General features: G+C 46.7%; 1 protein-coding gene across 1 annotated transcript in view; it reads left to right on the forward strand.

The window, feature by feature from the left end:
* The window catches only part of LOC141078137 (uncharacterized), a 192,143-nt gene that overhangs the window by 11,250 nt on the left and 157,169 nt on the right, over nucleotides 1–23,724 (forward strand). The gene's annotated exons all lie outside the window — the stretch shown is intronic.

Raw genomic sequence — 23,724 nt, forward strand, 5'->3', positions numbered from 1 at the left:
TGTCTGGGAGATCTGTGCCATTATTTAGTATGAATATGGAAATTATCTCTGAAAGTAAAGTGTTCCCTGAGTGGTATATAAGGTATTTTCACATACTATCTATTCCTGATACTGGAGTGGCTTATAAACTTACGAAGTATATACACTGCTCAGAAAATTAAAGGGAACACTTAAACAACAGAATATAACTCCAAGTAAATCAAACTTCTGCAAAATCAAACTGTCCACTTAGGAAGCAACACTGACTGACAATCAATTTCACATGCTGTTGTGCAAATGGAATAGACAACAGATGGAAATTATTGGCAATTATCAAGACACCCTCAATAAAGGAGTGGTTCTGCAGGTGGGGACCACAGACCACATCTCGGTACCAATTCTTTCTGGCTGATGTTTTGGTCACTTTTGAATGTTGGTTGTGCTTTCACACTCGTGGTAACATGAGACGGACTCTACAACCCACACAAGTGGCTCAGGTAGTGCAGCTCATCCAGGATGGCGCATCAATGCGAGCTGTGGCAAGAAGGTTTGCTGTGTCTGTCAGCGTAGTGTCTAGAAGCTGAAGGCGCTACCAGGAGACAGGCCAGTACACCGGGAGATGTGGAGGGTGCTGTAGGAGGGCAACAACCCAGCAGCAGGACCGTTACCTCAGCCTTTGTGCAAGGAGGAACAGGAGGAGCACTGCCAAAGCCCTGCAAAATGACCTCCAGCAGGCCACAAATGTGCATGTGTCTGCACAAATGGTTAAAAAACAACTCCATGAGGATGGTCTGAGTGCCTGACGTCCACAGATGGGAGTTGTGCTCACAGCCCAATACCGTGCAAGACGCTTGGCATTTGCCACAGAACACCAGGATTGGCAAATCCGCCACTGGTGCCCTGTGCTCTTCACAGATGAAAGCAGGTTCACACTGAGCACATGTGACAGACGTGGCAGAGTCTGGAGATGCTGTGGAGAGCGATCTGCTGTCTGCAACATCCTTCAGCATGACCGCTTTGGCAGTAGGTCAGTAATGGTGTGGGGTGGCATTCCTTTGGAGGGCCGCACAGTGTTGGGCTGTGAGCACAACCCCCATCTGTGGATGTCGGGCACTCAGACCATCCTCATGGAGTTGGTTTCTAACCGTTTGTATAGACACATGCACATTTGTGGCCTGCTGAAGATCATTTTGCAGGGCTCTGGCAGTGCTCCTCCTGTTCCTCCTTGCACAAAGGCTGAGGTAGTGGTCCTGCTGCTGGGTTGTTGCCCTCCTACGGCCCCTTCCATGTCTCCTGGTGTACTGGCCTGTCTCCTGGTAGTGCCTCCAGTCTCTGGACACTACGCTGACAGACACAGCAAACCTTCTTGCCACAGCTCCCATTAATGTGCCATCCTGGATGAGCTGCACTACCTGAGCCACTTGTGTGGGTTGTAGAGTCTGTCACATGCTACCACGAGTGTGAAAGCACAACCAACATTCAAAAGTGACCAAAACATCAGCCAGAAAGCATTGGTACTAAGATGTGGCCTGTGGTCCCCACCTGCAGAACCACTCCTTTATTGAGGGTGCCTTGATAATTGCCGATAATTTACATCTGTTGTCTATTCCATTTGCACAACAGCATGTGAAATTGATTGTCAATCAGTATTGCTTCCTAAGTGGACAGTTTGATTTCACAGAAGTTTGATTTACTTGGAGTTATATTCTGTTGTTTAAGTGTTCCCTTTATTTTTTTGAACAGTGTACTTTGCAGAGGTCATTTTCACACCTTCAGGAACCTTAAAGGGCCCTACCAGCTGTTTCCCCATGATTTCGGCCCAAAACTTGACTCCTCCACCTCCTTGCTGATGTCGCAGCCTTGTTGGGACATGGTGGCCATCCACCAACTATCCACCACTCCATCCATCTGGACCATCCAGGGTTGCTCGACAGTCATCAGTAAACAAGACTGTTTGAAAATTAGTCTTCATGTATGTCTGGGCCCACTGCAACCGTTTCTGCTTGTGAGCACTGTTTAGGGGTGGCTGAATAGTAGGTTTATGCACCACAGCAAGCCTTTGAAGGAACCTACACCTTAAGTTTCGAGGGACTCCAGAGGCACCAGCAGCTTCAAATATCTGTTTGCTCTTTTGTAATAGCTAGCCGACCCCAGACTTCAAACTATATACTTTGTACATTTATAAGCCCCTCCAGTGTCAGGAATAGATAGTATGGGAAAATACCGTATATACCGCTCAGGGAACACTTACCTTTCAGAGATAATTTCCATATTCATACTAAATAATGGCACAGATCTCCCAGACATTATGACTGCACATATCCCTAGTCTTTATAACAATATTGCACTCATTCCCTGACAGACCGCAGCATGGCCATTAGTTAGAAGCTGCTAATGATCTTTGGAGCAGGTAAGTTTTCCCTGAGTCGTACATATTGGGCCGCCTGAAAACTGAGTTTAGTCTAGGACAATTTGTCTGCACTACTAATTAACAGCAGTTACATTACCAAGCTAGGGCAGTCGCTATAGGAGAAAATCACAAGAATTATACTGTATTTTCATATACTATCTATTCCTGACACGAGTGGCTTATAAACTTGCGAAGTATATAGTTTGAGGTCTGGGGTCTGCCAATATGTGGCTAGTTTTCTGACTGTTTTGAATAAAATGATACATGAATTTAGGGTTTTCTTCGTCTAGTTCCGCTTGGATATAGTTCAATATTTAATAGTCTCCTGATGAATGAATGAATCCAATGAATATTGATTTCTCTTAAGTAGCGGCACACGTGACCGCCGGCAGCAGCATGAAGCCGTTGGCTGACACTGCGCGCTACTGAAGAGCAATGAATACTCTCCACGATCTCCGATGAACAGTCCCGGTGACTACTCCAGCACCTGTGCTCTGCTTGGGAGCAGTGCATGACGTCCCTGCCATGTGCTGCTTACAATCATAAAGCAGTTGCTGGCAACGGAGCAGGATGCCGTGAGGGAGCGCCGGGTAGGTAAGTGTAAATTTTTTTTAATGTTTTCTGGTGGGGCCATGTATACGAGAATAGGGGTGGGGGCAATAGGGATGGGGCCGTATATACTAGGATGAGATGGGGAACCCAGCATACCAGGATAGGAATGGGGCCATGCATACTAGTATAGGGATGAGGGCGATCATTCCTGCCAGGATAGGGATGAGGGGGCCATGCATACTAGGATAGGGATGAGGCATCCATGCATACCAGGATAGGGATGAGGGGGCCATGCATACTAGGATAGGGATGAGGGATCCATGTACACCAGGGTAGGAATGAGATGACCATGTGTATCAGGATGGGGGTGAGGGGACCATATATACCAGGATAAGGCACACTGTATTAGGTACAGAATTGACCACATTGTTTGCTTTATTTTTTTTTTCCTAATTTCCTGCACTAGAACCTAGGTGTGTCTTATACTCCAAAAAATACGGTATATATATCTTTTTTTTTTCTCAGTGAACTCCTTCCTCATGTTTGGCCTCATTAAAATAACAACACTTATACTCCGCTGGTGTGCCGGCTCCACTTCAGCGGTGTGGAGACTCACTGTCTTGGGGCTTATGTGAGGTTCTCACATCACACGAGCCCTGCACCCAATCAGCGGCAGCTTCACTGTTCCTTCGGACGTATTGAACATGAAGCCAGGGCTGCGGCTGCTCTCTGACGGCCTCATGATGCTTGATTTGTCCGAAAGTGGGGACATTGATGTCAGCGCTGATTGGGCACAGGGCTCACATGACGTAAAAACCTCAAAAGAGCCAAGAACACAAGTGCCGACACCACTTAGACGGTGCCAGAATTGGAAGTTTGTGTAAGTGTTTTTATTTTAACAGGACCAAACATGAGGAATGAGAAGGGGTTGTCCAACTAGTTGTCAACCTTTTTATCAAAAATCCCACACAGGGAAAAGTCATTATTATACCTAGATCATGAGAAATGAATTACAGGAAAATCGTATTTTGTTGACCTTCAAAAATAACTCAGACAGGGAGAACCTATATATATTATTCACAAATTGTACAAAAACATGATGCACGCGGCGTGCGTTCAAGATGGAATATTATATGGGAGTTTTATAGGATAAATTCAAGGTGAGAATATTATATGGGAGTTTTATAGAATAAACCAAATACCAGCAGAAAATAAACGACCCAAAACAAACATTTATCAGTAAAAATAACTCAACTTTATTAGGTAAAGTATAAAAGAATTGCACCATTTTCTGATACTTGTCGCGTCTCCATTTTTCATGATCTTGGGTTGGGTGAAGGTTTATTTTTTGTGTGCCGAGCTGACTATTTTAATGGATACCATTTTGATGCAGATACGATTTTGTGATCGCCCGTTATTGCATTTTAATGCTATGTTGCAGCGATCAAAAAAACACTATAAGACGCACCAGACCATAAGACGCACCCCAAATTTTCAGAAGGAAAATAGAGAAAAAAATAAAAATGTGTCAAATGGGGGTCCGTCTTACAGTCCGAATTCAGCTTACCAGGGAAGCGATCCGGCACGGGTGGAGGAGTGGTCACAGGGGTCATTCAGTGGTCCAGGCTGGTACGGTGGTGGCGGCTCTGTGCTGGGGCAGTTGGGCTGTGCTGGGGCAGGTTCGTTGTGCTGGGGCTCGTGGGCTTTGCTGCGGCAGGTGGTCTGTGCTGGGGCATCTGTGCTGTGCTGGGGCAGGTGGGCTGTGCTGGGGCAGGTGAGCTGTGCTGGGGAAGCTGGGCTGTGCTGGCGTAGGTGGGCACAGTAGTGTGGTGCTGGTGGCGGGCTGTGCTCCGGTGCAGTGGCGGCGGCTCCGATGCAGGAGCATCGGCTCCGCCGGCATGTCTTCAAAGCCCGGAGGCCCCGTCAAATCCATTGCGGGCTGCTGCCATGTTGCGGTGGCCCCCGGGAACATGGACGCCGGGAAGATGGCCGCCGGTCCTGGGACGGCGCATGCTCAGGTTCAGATCTCGTCCCGAGATCTCGGGAGACAAGATTCAAATCTTGGCAACGAGATCTGAACCTGAGCATGCGCCATCCCCGGATCGGCGGCCATCTTCCCGGCGTCCATGTTCCTGGGCTTTGAGGAAATGTCGGCGGAGCCCCCCACGGAGCACAGAGAGCCGCTGCCACTGCACCGGAGCACAGCCCGCCACCACACCACAGAGCCCTGCACCAGCCTCCAGCCATGATCGGAGGTTAGTATATTGCGACCATAAGACACACCACCCATTTTCTCCCAAAATTTTTTGGGAAAAAAGTGCGTCTAATGGTCCGAAAAATACGGTAATTCTGGCATTTGGGCTTTTTCTCGTTACGCCGTTTAGCGATTGGTTTAATTCTTTTTTCAAATTGATAGATCAAGCGATTCTGAATGCGGTGATACCAAATATGTATATGTTTTATTTTCTTTGTATTGTTTTAGTTTGAATGGGGGCGAAAGGGGGTGATTTGAACTTTTATATTTTTTTATATTTTTAAAAACAATTTTTTATCTTTTGGCATTGTGAAGACATACAGCATTGTTCCTTAATTAACCAGACGACTATTTTTTAGCAAACGAAGAATAATAGAATGTTATCTGTATGTTGGCTTTAAATTTAAGTGTTGATTTCTAGTTGGTCAGGAAAACAGACTTTTGTTTGTGTAAGCCAGTAATATTGACTTTTATTGTGCACTTATCCTTGATCACTAGTGATGAATGCTGATATGCTAATTATGCATTGTGTTATGGAGCCAGTTTGTTGACTTCTAAAGCAGAGAGGGAAAAACTATGCAAATAGTTTAAATAATCAAGTAATGCTACTTGATCTCATCTCCATTCTTACCCTTTATGGAAATACTGAATGAGGGACACTTGTTAAGTCTAAAAATAGGTTACAGGCCTCTGTATAAAGAGACTGAGAGAGAGAAACAGCCAGAGAGATTCTGCCAAGACATCTATACATCCAAAGGACAAGAGACAGGACAGCAGCCACAACATCATCACAATGGACATGGATCTATCATTCTATAGGAAACAACCTAGGGGTTTTCAGCCTCGGTTGGAAGAATACAAGATCTGCTCCATTGACCATCACTGAACCATGAATACGTTTGGAGCCAGGTTGTGATCCTCAGATCAATTGACCTTGTACCTTGTATGGACTCAATGGACTGTCATCTTCGTACACTTGTTGTTACCTCCTCTCTGTGTGCGTGCCACAGGTGGAGTAACCGACTCTGGAAGATGAAGCCAGGTTGTGATCCTCAGTAGATATGAGCGACTTTGCCTTTTTTTGAGTCGAGTTGGGTTTCGCGAAACCCGACTTTCGCAAAAGTCGGGTCGAACGAAATCGTCCGACTATAGTGAAAAGTCGGGGGTCCGACTGAAACACGAAACCCAATGTAAGTCAATGGGGAAGAACAGTCGGCAGTGAGAGGAGGACAGGAAACACACCTACAGTGCCCAACATTGAAAACAATGAAATAATTCTCGCTAGGGAATCCCTGTACTAGTCTGGACTCCTCGTCGTCCCCATCTTCCATCTCACTGCACTTGGCTGTTTAGGCAGAGGGCGTACAGACGTGATGTCATTGCGCTCTCTGATCAGAATATCACTGTCAGGAAACGCGGAAGACGTCATGGCGGTGGAGCAGGGAGAGGTAAGTATTTCAACCTTGCAACTGCTGTGATCCTGAACAAGCAGGGGGCCCACTCGTTGGCACTGGCACAGGGTGCCTGATAGTACGGTAGTGTGTCTGACGGCGGGTGGGCCGAACCTGCACTTTCATCTGCAGCTTTCTCTTTGTCACCGTGTAAGGTGGAACAGTATATGGGAAGGGTAACCAGTTTCATCAGGGTCAGATTCAGGCTGTGTAGAGTGCGAGGGGAATGTAGTGGTCTGGGTCAATGTACCAGCAGAATCATCGAGCAGTGGCTGGGCATCAGTGCACTTGTGTCGCCCCCAGGAGTACGGTCGCCACAGTGGCATTACCTTCCTCCTAGGGAGTGTGATGTCATGCTTGGGAGCAACGAAGGATCTCTCTAGCAGGTTAACTGATTGGGCGGCGTTATTCCCACGAGTCACGACCCTCCAAACAGCGTCCATGAAGGCAAAGTGTTTGTTTTACGTGGCCAGTATGGTTGCAAAGCTGAACCTTAAAGGAATGACCAGAAGGGCACCACCAGGAGTGGAGCCTGCGGCGTAATTTGACTCAACACGGGCAACCTCAACCATCCAGCAACCGAAAAGATGCACACATTGCAAGCTTAATTCCGTTAATGAACGAGACTCCGTCATGCCCCCGCGGTCCACGTCCAGCTTACTAGAGGGACACGCGAGGCTCTGGCACGTGAGATTGGCCAATAACTGGTGTGTCATGCCCTTACATGTCCATGGCTGCATGTGCGCTACACTGAAAGGGCCAGCGTGTGTCGCTTACAGGTGCAGATAACCCGCTGAACAACGTTAGTGATGGGGATCTGGGATTACAATTATTACCCGCGAACGATGATTTCCCAGTAAGTGCAGGCCCAGTATGGATTACACGTAATTGCACAAAGGTGAGAAAGGGTACCGTATCACCGGATAACATGTATGGATAGCATAGTTTACACATTCAAAATATATGTGTATAGATCAGGAGGCAGGCTCAGACGGTGTCAGGCCCAGTATGGATTTGACAGGCCAGACTACACAGCGGAGGAGCAGGGAGAGGTAAAGACTGCAAATGCTGGGGCCCTGCCCAAGCAAGGGGGGCAATGGCAATCGCACGGTTTCGTGCGCTAGGTAGTGACCCCGGCCTTGGCGGGGGGGGGAGGCAGAAAAGTTAGGGATGTTTACAAAGTGGCATATGTTGATGTTGGACATTCAGCTGATGCAAAAGGCGAAATTGGTCAAGTCCCAGGAAGAGGAGGACCAAAGCAAGCCATTTTTCTGTCAACCTATGTGTCATCAGGGGAAGGTGGGACAAAATCCTTGGAAACCCATGAATGGTTCATTTTAATGAAGGTTAGATCATCCACATTTTGGGTCGACAGACGGGTCCTCTTTTCTGTCAGGATTGATCCAGCAGCACTGAAGACTCTTTCCGATAGCACACTTGCAGCTGGGCAAGCGAGCTCCTGTAGCGCATATTGTGCCAATTCAGGCCAGGTGTCCAGTTTAGCGGCCCAATAGTCAAAGGGGAATGACCTGTGAGGGAGAACATCGACATGGGAGGAAAAGTAGTTTGTAACCATAGTTGACAAGTGCTGTCTCCTGTCACTTTCCATCGATGCAGTATTACCATTCGTGTGAGCGGGACTTGAAAAATCAGTCCACAACTGAAACCCCTGTCTCCAACTCCACTTCTGATGTGTGCACCACAAACACCTCTTCCAAGTTGCCCCTGGCCCCTACGGCTCGTGTGAGAACCATCACCGCTGCTGTGTGCTGGGAATGCCTCAACCAACCGGTTTACCAGAGTAGCTTGTTTGTTAGCCAATATTAGGTCAAGGTTCTCCTGTGGCATGATGTTTTGGAATTTGCCTTTATAGCGTGGATCCAGGATGCTGGCCAACCAGTAGTCGTCATCGTTCATCATTTTGGCAATGCGGGGGTCCCTTTTTAGGATCTGCAAGGCATAATCTGACATGTGGGCCAAAGTTCCCAGTGTCAATGATGCAGTGCAACTGCTTGGTGGAGGAGCACTTTCTGGCAAATCCACATCCCTCCTGTCACGCACAAACCCTGTACCAGACCTTGCCACGCCAACATTTTCTCTGGACACAAGAGAAGCATCCTTCTCCCCTAAATAATCATCCCCATCATCACCCTCCTCCTCCTCTTCTTCCTCCACCTCGTCCAGGAGAGGTCCCGGAGCAGACAATGGCTGACTGTCATCAAGGATTTCCTCCTCCTCTTCCTCTTCGTCAACCTTGGCTGCAGACGCCTGCTCCTTAATGTGCGTCAAAGTTTGCATGAGCAGACGCATAAGTGGGATGCTCATGCTTATGATGGCGTCGTCTGCGCTTACCAGCCGTGTGCATTCCTCAAAACACTGAAGGACTTTACAGAGGTCTTTCAGCTTTGACCACTGCACACCTGTCAACTCCATGTCTGCCCTCAAAGTGCCTGTCCGGGTATGCTCCCACAAATGCATTACGGCCTGCCTCTGTTCGCACAGCCGCTCAACCATGTGCAGGGTGGAGTTCCACCTTGTTGCAACGTCGATAATTAGCCGGTGCTTGGGAAGGTGTAGCAATCGCTGCAGCTTCTGCATACGACTGGATTGTACGGACGACCGGCGGATGTGCGAGCACAGTTTTCGAACCTTCTGGAGCAGGCCTGTTAACTCTGGATAATTATTGAGGAAGCACTGCACCACCAGGTTCAAGGTGTGAGTCAAGCAAGGTATGTGTCTGAGTTTTGAAAGGGCTATGGCAGCCACAAAATTCTGGCCGTTATCGCTGACTACCTTGCCTGCCTCAAGATGTAGACTGCCCAGCCATGACTCAGTTTGTTGCTGAAAGTAGTCGGCCAGTACCTCCGCGGTGTGTCTGTCGCCCAAACACATCATCTTCAACACAGCCTGCTGACACTTTCCACTAGCTGATCGATAGGGGGACACCTTGTGTGCAACACTGGCAGCTGCGGATGGAGTGCTGCTGCGACTCTGGGGACGAGCTTTCGCTTCTAGAGGAGTAGGAGGAGGAGGGTGGAATGCCTACAGCCAACTGTTTCCTATACCGTGGGCTAGGCAGCACAGTCCCACCACCGCTGTCCCCTGTGGACCCTGCATCCACCACATTAACCCAGTGCACAGTGATGGACACGTAACGGCCCTGGCCATGCCTACTGGACCATGCATCAGTTGTGAGGTGCACCTTTCCACTCACTGATTGCTTGAGTGCATGGACAATGCCGTCCTTCACATGAAGGTGGAGGGCTCGGATGGCTTTGCGAGAAAAGAAGTGGTGACTGGGTAGTTCATAGCGTGGTACTGCGTAGGCCATGAGTTCGAGGAAAGCTGCGCTTTCCACCAACCGATAGGGCATCGTCTCTAACGAGATTAGTTTGGCAATGTGGGCGTTCAAACCAAGTGTACGCGGATGAGAGGATGAGTACTTTCTTGTCCTACTCATAGTCTCTGGCAGGGTGAGCTGGACTTGAGAGATGCCTATGGTGGAACTAGCGGTGGACAGGGCGGACTGAGAGAGGGTTGATTATGGTGATGGAGTTGGTGTTCTTTCTGATGGCCTAGATTCAGTCTTTCGTTGATATAACATTGTGATTCCCTGACAACTTTGGCCTTGCAACGACACCTCAACATTTGCTGCTGTGCTAACCGGTGGGCTTACAGTGGGGGAAACAATGTAGCGTTGCTGACTACCTTCTTTGGGAGCATTTGCACATGTGGTACTTGAGGTTTGGTGTTCCGTCCACGCTTGCAAGTGCATGGTGGTTAAATGTCTAAGCATGCAACTGGTATTCAAATTTTTCAGATTTTTCCCTCGGCTAAAGGTCTTTGCGCACTTCTTACAGATAACCTTGGCCTGATCATTAGGATTTTGTTCAAAAAAGTGCCACACTGCACTCTTCCTACTATGGAAGACATTTTGCGTCCTTGCACGCTGTGCTATTTTGACCGTCTGGCCAAGCAGTCCAGCAACTTTTTGGCTTTTTGTAACCCGTTTTTGGACTGCTCCGTGCCTGCCAGATAACAGCTGTTGCGATGTCGATGCCTGCTGCGGATGCTCCTCCTCCTCTTTGGAGCTATTGGCAGCGGCACCCTCTTCCCCCAATGGATGCCAATCTGGGTCAACAACTGGGTCATCCATCACCTCCTCTTCAATGTCATGTGCACCTTCCTCTGTGTCACCGTGTACGGTGGTATAGTATGCGGGAAGGGGCACCTGAGTTTCATCAGGGTCAGAATCTGGCACAGTACACTGCGAGGACAATGTCGTGCTCTGAGTGAATGTACCAGCAGAATCATCTATCAGTGGCTGTGCATCAGTGCACTCCATGTCAGATTCATCTTGGCCTGGGTAATTCACCATTTCACTTGATAACCCAGGCATGGTATGTGAAAACAGCTCCATGGAGTAATCTGTTGTGTGGCCTGCCGCATCCTTCAATTTTGGTTGGGGTGAAGGACACAAAGAAAGGTGTGGTTCATGACCATGAGCCTCCAAAAAGGACTCAGTGCTTTTATTTTTTAAAAGTTCAGAAGAGGAGGCAATAGAGCTGGAGGCCGAGTCAGCAATCTAGGTCAAAACTTGTTCCAGAAGCTCCGGCTTTAAAAGCGGTTTACCTACTCCCAGAACAGGGAGCCTTCGAGGTCTTGTGGAGCCAGACGATGACGCAGGCTTAACACCTCCTGCATTAGGTGTTATTTTGCTTTTGCCACTACCAGCAGATCCAACACCATCATTAACAGCTGGCAACCCCTGCCCACTAACACAGCCTCTTATACCACACTTCCTCATTTTTTTGAAAAATGTACCCACAATTCCACCAACGATATGGAACTGTAAAACAAGGTACAAGGTGTATATAGGACAGGGGAGAATTTAATTTTCCTACCACTTCTGGACACTGATGTATTGTGTCAGGCCCAGTGTATATCACACCGCTGTATGACAGGCTGAATTTGGCAGGTGTGAAAAATTTTATATGGGACGGGAGAAATGGAATGTCCCATATAAGGAAACACTTAGCTAACCTAAATGAATTCAAGTCTCCAGGTCCAGATGAATTACACCCCAGAGTACTGAAGGAGATAGCAGAAGAAATTTTTGAACCCCTCTCCATAATCTTTGAAAATTCTTGGAGAACAGGAGAAGTGCCAGAAGACTGGAGAAGAGCAAATGTTGTTCCTATCTTCAAAAAGGGGAAGAAGGTGGACCCAGGCAACTATAGGCCGGTGAGTCTGACTTCTATACCAGGAAAGATCTTTGAACAAATTATTAAACAACATGTACAGTGCCTACAAGTAGTATTCAACCCCCTGCAGATTTAGCAGGTTTACACATTCGGAATTAACTTGGCATGGTGACATTTGGACTGTAGATCAGCCTGGAAGTGTGAAATGCACTGCAGCAAAAAAGAATGTTATTTCTTTGTTTAATTTTTTTTTAAATTGTGAAAAGTTTATTCAGAGGGTCATTTATTATTCAACCCCTCAAACCACCAGAATTCTGTTTGGTTCCCCTAAAGTATTAAGAAGTATTTCAGGCATAAAGAACAATGAGCTTCACGTCTTTGGATTAATTATCCCTTTTTCCAGCCTTTTCTGACTATTTAAGACCCTCCCCAAACTTGTGAACAGCACTCATATATGGTCAACATGGGAAAGACAAAGGAGCATTCCAAGGCCATCAGAGACAAGATCGTGGAGGGTCACAAGGCTGGCAAGGGGTACAAAACCCTTTCCAAGAAGTTGGGCCTACCTGTCTCCACTGTTGGGAGCATCATCCGGAAGTGGAAGGCTTATGGAACTACTGTTAGCCTTCCACGGCCTGGACAGCCTTTGAAAGTTTCCTCCCGTGCCGAGGCCAGGCTTGTCCGAAGAGTCAAGGCTAACCCAAGGACAACAAGGAAGGAGCTCCGGGAAGATCTCATGTCAGTGGGGACATTGGTTTCAGTCAATACCATAAGTAACGTACTCCACCGCAATGGTCTCCGTTCCAGACGAGCCCGTAAGGTACCTTTACTTTCAAAGCGTCATGTCAAGGCTCGTCTACAGTTTGCTCATGATCACTTGGAGGACTCTGAGACAGACTGGTTCAAGGTTCTCTGGTCTGATGAGACCAAGATCGAGATCTTTGGTGCCAACCACACACGTGACGTTTGGAGACTGGATGGCACTGCATACGACCCCAAGAATACCTTCCCTACAGTCAAGCATGGTGGTGGCAGCATCATGCTGTGGGGCTGTTTCTCAGCCAAGGGGCCTGGCCATCTGGTCCGCATCCATGGGAAGATGGATAGCACGGCCTACCTGGAGATTTTGGCCAAGAACCTCCGCTCCTCCATCAAGAATCTTAAGATGGGTCGTCATTTCATCTTCCAACAAGACAACGACCCAAAGCACACAGCCAAGAAAACCAAGGCCTGGTTCGAGAGGGAAAAAATCAAGGTGTTGCAGTGGCTTAGTCAGTCTCCTGACCTTAACCCAATTGAAAACTTGTGGAAGGAGCTCAAGATTAAAGTCCACATGAGACACCCAAAGAACCTAGATAACTTGGAGAAGATCTGCATGGAGGAGTGGGCCAAGATAACTCCAGAGACCTGTGCCGGCCTAATCAGGTCTTATAAAAGACGATTATTAGCTGTAATTGCAAACAAGGGTTATTCCACAAAATATTAAACCTAGGGGTTGAATAATAATTGACCCACACTTTTATGTTTAAAATGTATTAAAATTTAACTGAGCCACATAATTTTTTGTTTTTTAAGATTTATGCATCTGTTAATAAATCCTGCTCTTGTTTGAAGTTTGAAGCTCTAACTTATTTGCATCTTATCAAACCTGCTAAATCTGCAGGGGGTTGAATACTACTTGTAGGCACTGTATGTCAATACCTGGATAAGAATGAAGTGATTAAACAGAGTCAGCATGGGTTTCTAACTAATAAGTCATGTCAGACTAACTTAATTTCCTTCTATGACGGTATCACTGATTGGGTGGATCAAGGAAATGCTGTAGATATAGTATATCTTGACTTCAGCAAAGCATTTGACAAAGTCTCTCATACAATCCTTATTGAAAAAATGACTAAGTATGGAATGGACAAGGCAACTGTTAGGTGGATTCATAACTGGCTTAGTGATCGGACCCAAAGAGTGGTCGTAAATGGCTGCACATCCAGTTGGAAGAATGTCTCAAGTGGGGTACCACAGGGCTCTGTCCTGGGCCCTGTATTGTTCAACATCTTTATCAACGATTTAGATGAAGGAATTGAGGGTAAACTGATTAAATTTGCTGATGACACAAAGCTAGGAGGGATGGCTAATACTAGAGAAGAGAGAGAGAGGATTCAAAAAGATTTAAATAAACTGGAGAAGTGGGCAGCAACTAACAGAATGGTTTTTAACAGGGAGAAATGCAAAGTACTACATCTGGGCAATAAAAATGAAAAAAGCATATATAGAATGGGAGGAATAGGGCTAAGTGACAGCACATGTGAAAAAGACTTGGGTATACTAATAGATCACAGACTGAATATGAGTCAACAGTGTGATGCAGCAGCAAAAAAGGCAAATGCAATTCTAGGATGTATTAACAGAAGCATACAGTCTAGATCACGTGAAGTCATTATTTCCCTCTACTCCTCTTTGGTCAGACCTCATCTGGAATATTGTGTCCAGTTTTGGGCACCACATTTTAAAAAAGACATCAACAAACTGGAGCAAGTTCAGAAAAGAGCGACCAGAATGGTGACCGGTCTGCAAACCCTGTCTTATGAGGAAAGGTTGCAGGATTTGGGAATGTTTAGTTTGCAAAAGAGAAGACTGAGAGGAGACTTAATAGCTGTCTACAAATATCTAAAGGGCTGTCACATTGTAGAAGGATCAACTTTATTCTCATTTGCACAAGGAAAGACTAGAAGCAATGGGATGAAACTGAATGGGAAGAGACACAGATTAGATATTAGAAAAAACTTTTTGACAGTTAGAGTGATCAATGAGTGGAACAGGCTGCCACGAGAAGTGGTGAGTTCTCCTTCAATGGAAGTCTTCAAACAGAGGCTGGACAGACATCTGACTGGGATGATTTAGCGAATCCTGCTTTGAGCAGGGGGTTGGACCAGATGGCCCAGGAGGTCCCTTCCAACTCTACAATTCTATGATTCTATACACACTTCTGGACACTGATGTATTGTGTCAGGCCCAGTGTATATCACACCGCTGTATGACAGGCTGAATTTGGCTGGTGTGTAAAATGTGATATAGGACGGGAGAAATGGAATGTCCTTACACGCTTCTGGACACTGATGTATTGTGTCACGCCCAGTGTATATCACACCGCTGTATGACAGGCTGAATTTGGCTGGTGTGTAAAATGTGATTTAGGACAGGAGAAATGGAATGTCCTTACACACTTCTGGACACTGATGTATTGTGTCAGGCCCAGTGTATAACACACTGCTGTATGACAGGCTGAATTTGGCTGGTGTGTAAAATGTGATATAGGACGGGAGAAATGGAATGTCCTTACACACTTATGGACACTGATGTATTGTGTCAGGCCCAGTGTATATCACACCGCTGTATGACAGGCTGAATTTGGCAGGTGTGAAAAATGTAATATAGGACAGGGTAGGATTGGAATCTCCCTAGAATGTAGGTCTGTAAGAACGGAACAACTCCTCGACTTATCCTTACAGAGTCACACACTTAGCTTCAATTTTGCCGTGATAACAGTCGTTACACGGTACTGAGAGAGCAGCGTGCACGTACACCGCTGTCCGGTGTATGGTAAATTGTCAAGCTCTGTGTTTTTGTATACGGACTGACACACGCTGTCTCTCTATAGTTTTGAATGTAATCAAACAGCAAATAGACTAGACTGTTTGAAAAACAGACAAAACTATAAGGTGTAGGTCTGTAAGAACAGAACAACTCCTCGACTTATCCTTACAGAGTCACACACTTAGCATCACTGTGGCCGTGATAACAGCCATTACACGGTACTGTGTGAGGAGCGTACACCGCTGTACGGTGTGAAAAAATGCACGCTCAGTATCTCACCAGGACAAAAAAAAAAGGATTGCTTTTAAAAAAGCAGTTTGCAGAGCAGTGTGAAACCAGCAATGCAGCTATCAGGTAGCCTTATAAGGCAACCTAACAACCAACAGAGCTGATCCACCAAAATAAAGCCTCCCCTTGCACTGCACAGTGACTGGTGTGTTGTACAGGCAAAATCGCTAGCAGCAGCAGCTGATTTTTTATCTTCTTCCCTGCCTAATGCTCTCCCTACAGAATCTGCAGCAGCAGCAGCTAGCCCTATACTGAGATCAGCAGAAGTAAGATGGCGGTCGGCGTGCACGCCCTTTTATACCCCCTGTGACGCCCCCCAAAGCAAGCCAATCACTTGCATGCCCTTCTCAAAGATGGTGGGGACCACTGCCTATGTCATCACATTGTCCACAGTGTCCGTTCTTCCTCACTGGCTGAAAAAGGGCGCTGAAGCATCTTTTGAAATGCGACTTTGGCGCTAAAGTCGCCGACCTCGTGGCCGACCTCACGCTGAGGTCGGGTTTCGTTTCATGAAACCCGACTTTGGCGAAAGTCGGCGACTTTTGAATTTTTTTGACCTGTTTCGCTCAACTCTAATCCTCGGATAAACTGGCCTTGTATGGACTGTCATCTTCCTACACTTGTCGTTACCTCCTCTCTGTGTGTGCCACAGATAGGGTAGTGACCCTGGAAAATCTGTAGTCACAGCTGCTATTATCCTGGAGAGTCAGTGGAAGGGTGTGACTCTGTAATGTGCCCCATCTTGGGTATTTTACTGGGACTGTTCTATGTGTTATCTGCCTGTTCTGTGGTACAATAAAGCATTGCCCATACTTTTACCCTCACCCTGTGTTGTCTGAGTAGCGTTTTGCCAATGTTAATAGGAGAGCGGGAGTTCGGCGGGATGATCCCTGGTCCATGCAGTTTTGGCTAGCGGGCGGCGCTCATAGCATTCCGGCAGTGACAAGCATAGAGGTCTGCTGGAGATTTCTGGTTGTCATGCCAACCCATTGGTGACCCATGATCCTTTGATCGGGTCACCAATGGGTGGGATTTCTGACTCGCTTGCTGGAAGTGTGCATTAAATGCCGCTGTCAGAGGCTGTTAGGGGCAAATGGCAGATGTTCAAAACAGCTGATGTGCCGAAAAAGATGTGATCTCACCGCCGGAGCCCGCATCAAAGGGAGGAAGTACATTTACACCCGATGTCAGAAATGGGTTAAAGGGGATTGTTTTTTACAAGGACAGAATTGGTAATCAATAGTGTTGAGCGATACCATCCGATACCCTAAAATATCGGAGCGGATGGTATCGGGTATCGCCGATTCCGATACCGGAAGTCCCATTCAAGTCTATGGGACTTCCAGTATCGGATTAAGAAAAACCCGTTTCTCTCCTTGTACAGCCTCTCGGGGGGGTGTACGGACCTTCCGGGGGTCTGTGCCGACTACCCGGGGGTCTGTGCGGACTGCCGGTGGTCTGTGCCGGCCTGCCGGTGGTCTGTACCGACTGTCCGGGTGTCTGTGCAGGCTGCGGGGGGCTGTGCCGGCCTGCCGGTGGTCTGTACCGACTGTCCGGGTGTCTGTGCAGGCTGCGGGGGGCTGTGCCGGCCTGACGGTGGTCTGTACCGACTGCCCGGGGGTCTGTGCGGACTGCCGGGGGGCTGTGCCAGCCTGCCGGTGGTCTGTACCGACTGTCCGGGGGTCTGAGCGGACTGCCGGGGGTCTGTACCGGCCTGCCGGGACGCTGTGCCGGCCTGCCGGTGGTCTGTACCGACTGTCCGGCGGTCTGTGCAGGCTGCGGGGGTCTGTACCGGCCTGCCGGGGGGCTGTGCCGGCCTGCCGGTGGTCTGTACCGACTGTCCGGGGGTCTGAGCGGACTGCCGGGGGTCTGTACCGGCCTGCCGGGGGGCTGTGCCAGCCTGCCGGGGAGCTGTGCCAACTGTCCGGGGGTCTGTGCCGACTGCCCGGGGGGTCTGTACGGACTGCTGGGGGTCTGTACCGACTGTCCGGGAGTCTGAGCGGACTGCCGGGGGTCTGTACCGGCCTGCCGGGGGGCTGTGCCGATTGTCCGGGGGTCTGTGCAGGCTGTGGAGGTCTGTGCAGGCATCGTCCAATGGGACTACAAGTCCCATCGGGCGATGCCTGCTACCATGACGGTGATTGACACACTAGCCAATGATGGGACAGTAGTAGTCCCATCATCTGGCCTATGTGTTGAATGTAAGAAAAAAAAAAATACATACTACATGCTACATACATTTTACATACATGCTACATACATGCAACATATATACTACATGCATGCAACATACATTCTGCATATATACCACATGCATGCAACATGCATACTACATATATACCACATATATACTACATGCATGCAACATGCATACTACATATATACCACATATACCGGGGGGCTGTACCGACTGCCCGGGGGTCTGTGCGGACTGCCGGTGGTCTGTACCGACTGTCCGGGTGTCTGTGCAGGCTGCGGGGGGCTGTGCTGACCTGCCGGTGGTCTGTACCGACTGCCCGGGGGTCTGTGTGGACTGCCGGGGGGCTGTGCCGGCCTGCCGGTGGTCTGTACCGACTGCCCGGGGGTCTGTGCGGACTGCCGGGGGGCTGTGCCGGCCTGCCGGTGGTCTGTGACAGTAGTAGTCCCATCATCCGGCCTATGTGTTGAATGCAAGAAAAAAATAAATAAATACATACTACATGCTACATACATACTACATACATGCTACATATATACTACATGCATGCAACATACATACATACTGCATATATACCACATGCATGCAACATGCATACTACATACAGTCATGGCCAAAAGTTTAGAGAATGACACAAATATTATATTTTCACATGATCTGCTGGCCTCTGGTTTTTATGTGTGTTTGTCAGATGTTTTTATCACATACAGAAATATAATTGCAATCACATTATGAGTAGCAAAAGGTTATATTGACAGAATGAGTTAATGCAGCAAGTCAATATTTGCAGTGTTGACCCTTCTTCTTCAGGACCTCTGCAATTCTCCCTGGCATGCTCTCAATCAACTTCTGGATCAAATCCTGACTGATCGCAGTCCATTCTTGCAAAATCAATGCTTTTATTTTGTCTGAATTTGAAGGTTTTTGTTTGTCCACCCGTCTCTTGATGATTGACCAAAAGTTCTCAATGGGATTAAGATCAGGGGAGTTTCCAGGCCATGGTCCCAAAATCTCTATGTTTTGTTCCCTGAGCCATTTAGTTATCACTAGTGTTGAGCGATACCGTCCGATACTTAAAAGTATCGGATCGGAATGGATCGGCCGATCTAAAAAAAATATCGGGTATCGCCGATTCCGATACCGGAAGTCCCATTCAAGTCTATGGGACTTGGGGTATCGGAATAAGAAAAACCCTATTTTTGCCTTGTACAGCCTCTCTGGGGTCTGTACGGGCCTTTCCGGGGTCTGTGCCGGCCTGCCGGGGGTCTGTGCCGACTGCCCGGGGGTCTGTGCAGGCTCCGGGGGTCTGTGCCGACTGCCCGGGGGTCTGTGCGGCCTGCCGGGGGGCTGTGCCGGCCTGCCGGGGGGCTGTGCCGGCTTGCCGGTGGTCTGTGCAGGCTCCGGGGGTCTGTGCCGGCCTGCCGGTGGTCTGTGCAGGCTCCGGGGGTCTGTGCAGGCATCGTCCGATGGGACTACAAGTCCCATCGGGCGATGCCTGCTACCATGACAGTGATTGACACATTAGCTAATGATGGGACAGTAGTAGTCCCATCATCCGGCTAATGTGTTGAATGTAAAAAAAAAATAAAATTACATGCTATATACATGCAACATACATGCTACATACATACAACATGCATACTACATATATACTACATGTAACATACATGCTACATACATGCTACATACATAATACATATATACTACATGCATGCAACATACATACAACATATATACTACATGCATGCAACATGCATACTACATATATACTGCATATATACTACATGCATGCAACATACATATATACTACATACAATACATACATATAGACATGAGAAACTGGGTCTGAGCAGAAAAAGTAAATTAATGTGCATGCAAAATGTAATTGCATATGAACACATGACCTTTACACAGAGAAAACCAAAAGCAAAACATAAAACAAATATCCTGGAATAAAAAAGTAAAAAAGTAAAAAAATATATTGCAAAAATTGCATGAAGGTAGTAATAATAGTAATAATAAGGGTATTTAGTTAACATTATTTTGATCAAAATAATGTAGAAGCCATCCCGCCACGTCACGGCAACCCTTGTGGGACAGTCCTAACTCTTGTATTTAAAACCAGTTTCTCATTTGTTTCATTGTGCATTCTGTGCATATAAGGGTGTGACCGCCCTGTTTCTGAGTTGGAAAATCCATCCTGTCTGGCCTATACTATTACTGGTGGTTCAGTCCCTCTGTCCTTGTTCACATTTACGTCACTTGACAAGTGGAAAGGTTTTAAATACAAGAGTTAGGACTGTCCCACAAGGGTTGCCGTGACGTGGCGGGATGGCTTCTACATTATTTTGATCAAAATTATGTTAACTAAATACCCTTATTATTACTATTATTACTACCTTCATGCAATTTTTGCAATATATTTTTTTACTTTTTTACTCCAGGATATTTGTTTTGTGTTTTGCTTTTGGTTTTATACATATAGACATACAGTACATATAACATAGAGTACATACTCACCGTCACTTGTCACTTTGATCCCCGAAGCCATTGTCGCCTGAGGAGTAAATATCAAAATAAAAAAACACCAATATACTTACCCCGATCCGCAGAAGTCCACGAGGGTCCCACGTCCATCTTGCGTGGAGAACAGCAGCATCAGCTGATGCTACCGTTCTCTACCAGCTCCAGGAATACAATGACGGAAGGTAGGTATCCTTCCGCACTGTATTCCTCCACCACTGTAAAAAAATAAGTCCCCAGTCTCACTTTATGCCATTGCTGCGTGGGAATTTCTCACGCAGCAATGGCATAAAGTTAGACTAAGGACTTTTTTTTTTTACAGTGGTGGAGGAATACAGTGCGGAAGGATACCTACCTTCCGTCATTGTATTCCTGGAGCTGGTAGAGAACGGTAGCATCAGCTGATGCTGTTGTTCTCCACGCAAGATCGTCGTGGGACCCTCGTGGACTTCTGCGGATCGGGGTAAGTATATTGGTGTTTTTTTATTTTAATATTTATTCCTCAGGCGACAATGGTTTCGGGGATCAAAGTGACAAGTGACGGTGAGTATGTACTCTATGTTATATGTACTGTATGTCTATATGTATGTATTGTATGTAGTATATATGTATGTTGCATGCATGTAGTATATATGCAGTATATATGTCGTATGTATGTTGCATGCATGTAGTATATATGTATTATGTATGTAGTATGTATGTAGTATGTATGTAGCATGTAGTATGTATGTAGCATGTATGTAGTATGTAGCATGTATGTAGTATGCATGTAGTATGTAGCATGTATGTAGTATGTATGTTGCATGTAGTATATATGTAGTATGTATGTTACATGTAGAATATATGTAGTATGCATGTTGTATGTATGTAGCATGTATGTTGCATGTATGTAGCATGTAAATTTTTTTTTTTTTTTTTTACATTCAACACATTAGCCGGATGATGGGACTACTACTGTCCCATCATTGGCTAATGTGTCAATCACTGTCATGGTAGCAGGCATCGCCCGATGGGACTTGTAGTCCCATCGGACGATGCCTGCACAGACCCCCAGAGCCTGCACAGACCACCGGAGCCTGCACAGACCCCCGGACAGTCGGCACAGACCACCGGCAGGCCGGCACAGCCCCCCGGCAGGCCGGTACAGACCCCCGGACAGTCGGCACAGCCCCCCCCGAAGGCCCGAACTGATGGCGCATCATGATGCGCACAGACAGCGCATCATGATGACGTCATTTCGGCAGCCAATCAGAGCCACAAAAGTGGCTCATTGCATTTTGGACTTCCGATTCCGGTATCCGATACGAAAAAAGTATCGGTACTCGGTATCAGAATTCCGATACGGCAAATATTGGCCGATACCCGATACTTGCGGTATCGGAAAGCTCAACACTAGTTATCACCTTTGCTTTATGGCAAGGTGCGCCATCATGTTGAAAAAGGCATTGTTGATCGCCAAACTGCTCTTGGGCGGTTGGGAGAAGTTGCTTTTGGAGGACATTCTGGTACCATTCTTTATTCATGGCTGTGTTTTTAGGCAAGACTGAGAGAGAGCCCATTCCCTTGGCTGAGAAGCAACCCCACACATGAATGGTTTCAGGATGCTTGACAGTTGGCATGAGACAAGACTGGTGGTAGTGCTCACCTGGTCTTCTCCGAATAAGCCGTTTTCCAGATGTCCCAAACAATCGAAAAGGGGATTCATCAGAGAAAATGACTTTACCCCAGTCCTTAGCAGTCCACTCCCTGTACCTCTTGCAGAATATCAGTCTGTCCATTATGTTTTTCCTGGAGAGAAGTGGCTTCTTTGCTGCCCTCCTTGAGACCAGGCCTTGCTCCAAGAGTCTCCGCCTCACAGTGTGTGCAGATGCACTCACACCTGCCTGCTGCCATTCCTGAGCAAGCTCTGCACTGCTGGTAGCCCAATCCCGCAGCTGAAACACTTTTAAGAGACGGTCCTGGCACTTGCTGGTCTTTCTTGGGTGCCCTGGAGCCTTTTTGGCAACAAGGGAACCTCTCTCCTTGAAGTTCTTGATGATGCGATAGATTGTTGACTGAGGTGCAATCTTTCTAGCTGCGATACTCTTCCCTGTTAGGCCATTTTTGTGCAGTGCAATGATGACTGCACGTGTTTCTTTAGAGATAACCATGGTTAACAGAAGAGAAACAATGATGCCAAGCACCAGCCTCCTTTTAAAGTGTCCAGTGGTGTCATTCTTACTTAATCATGACAGATTGATCTCCAGCCCTGTCCTCATCAACACCCACACCTGTGTTAATGGAGCAATCACTGAAACGATGTTAGCTGGTCCTTTTAAGGCAGGGCTGCAATGATGCTGAAATGTGTTTTGGGGATAAAGTTCATTTTCTAGGCAAATATTGACTTTGAGAATAAAAGGACAATGAGTCCAGAGCTACAAACAAGGTGAAAAACTTTATTGAGGCAACAAAGGAGAACAGGACAATACATGAAAGGATTAAAAATGTATGGTAAACAAACAAGTGTCAAGAGATAGCCAGATGCAAACAAAACTCCTGTGCAGCAATAACAAATGACTACAATGGGTGAATAGCGTAGCTGGCATTATGCACTAAACACAGGGCAGAACACATGTGTGCAGAGAAGTGTAGTAGTATGCATGTTGCATGCATGTAGTATATATGTGGTATATATGTAGTATGCATGTTGCATGCATGTAGTATATATGTTGTATGTATGTATGTAGTATATATGTGGTATATATGTAGTATGCATGTTGCATGTAGTATATATGTAGTATATATGTATGTTGCATGTATGTAGTATATATGTGGTATATATGTAGTATGCATGTTGCATGCATGTAGTATATATGTTGTATGTATGTATGTAGCATGCATGTAGTATATATGTGGTATTTATGTAGTATGCATGTTGCATGCATGTAGTATATATGTAGTATATTTGTATGTTGCATGCATGTGGTATATATGTGGTATTTATGTAGTATGCATGTTGCATGTAGTATATATGTAGTATATATGTAGTATATTTGTATGTTGCATGCATGTAGTATATATGTGGTATATATGTAGTATGCATGTTGCATGCATGTGGTATATATGCAGTATGTATGTATGTTGCATGCATGTAGTATATATGTTGCATGTATGTAGCATGTATGTAGTATGTATGTAGCATGTATTTTTTTTTTTCTTACATTCAACACATAGGCCGGATGATGGGACTACTACTGTCCCATCATTGGCTAATGTGTCAGTCACCGTCATGGTAG

Source organism: Dendrobates tinctorius, unplaced genomic scaffold, assembly GCF_039654945.1.
Source record: "Dendrobates tinctorius isolate UK_male_01 unplaced genomic scaffold, ASM3965494v1 ptg000509l, whole genome shotgun sequence".
Lineage (NCBI taxonomy): Eukaryota > Metazoa > Chordata > Amphibia > Anura > Dendrobatidae > Dendrobates > Dendrobates tinctorius.